This window comes from Triticum dicoccoides, chromosome 7A, assembly GCF_002162155.2.
Source record: "Triticum dicoccoides isolate Atlit2015 ecotype Zavitan chromosome 7A, WEW_v2.0, whole genome shotgun sequence".
NCBI classification, from domain to species: Eukaryota; Viridiplantae; Streptophyta; class Magnoliopsida; order Poales; family Poaceae; genus Triticum; species Triticum dicoccoides.
In genome coordinates, this window is record NC_041392.1 from 579,266,159 (window position 1) to 579,266,896 (window position 738).

Sequence of the window (738 nt, forward strand, 5' to 3'; positions counted from 1 at the left end):
GAAGCCCTGCGGCCCCGTCGCCACCACCGCCCGGCGCCCCCTCCGCCCGTCCAGCGCCCCTCCGCTGTCGAGCAGCCCCGCCGCCCGGCGCCCCTAGGCCTGCCGCAGGTGAGCCCCGCCGCACCCCTCTTCTCCTCTTTTTTTTCTGTTTTTAGTTTAGAGTAATTTTAGTTTTGTTTTCAATTTAGTTTAGTTTAGATTACTATTAGTTTGGTTCTTAATTTAGTTTAGTTTAGATTACTTTTAGTTTGGTCTTAGGTTTAGTTTAGTTTTAGGTTTATGTTTAGTCATGAAAAAAACTAAGAATAATTAGAAGAAGAGGAGGAGAAGAAGAATAGCTAGGTTTAGGTGTAGTTTTTTCCTGTTTTGTTTTAGGTTAATTAGTGCTAGGTTTAAGAAGAGGAAAAAGGAGAAGAAGAAGAAGAAGAAGAAGAAGAAGAAGAAGAGGAGGAGGATGAGGAGGAGGAGGAGGAGAAAGAAGAAGAAAAAGAATAAGAAGAAGAAGAAGAAAGAGAAGAGGAGGAGGAGGAGGAGGAGAAGAAGAATAAGAGTAAGAAGAAGAAGAAGAAGAAGAAGAAGAAGAAGAAGAAAGAGGAGAGGAGGAGAAGAAGAAGAATAGAAGAAGAAAAGGAAAAAAGAGACCCCGACCCCCGACACCCGACAACCCGACACCTCGGCACGACACCCCGACCCCCGACACCCTGACACCACACCCCGACCCCGACACCCCGACACCAC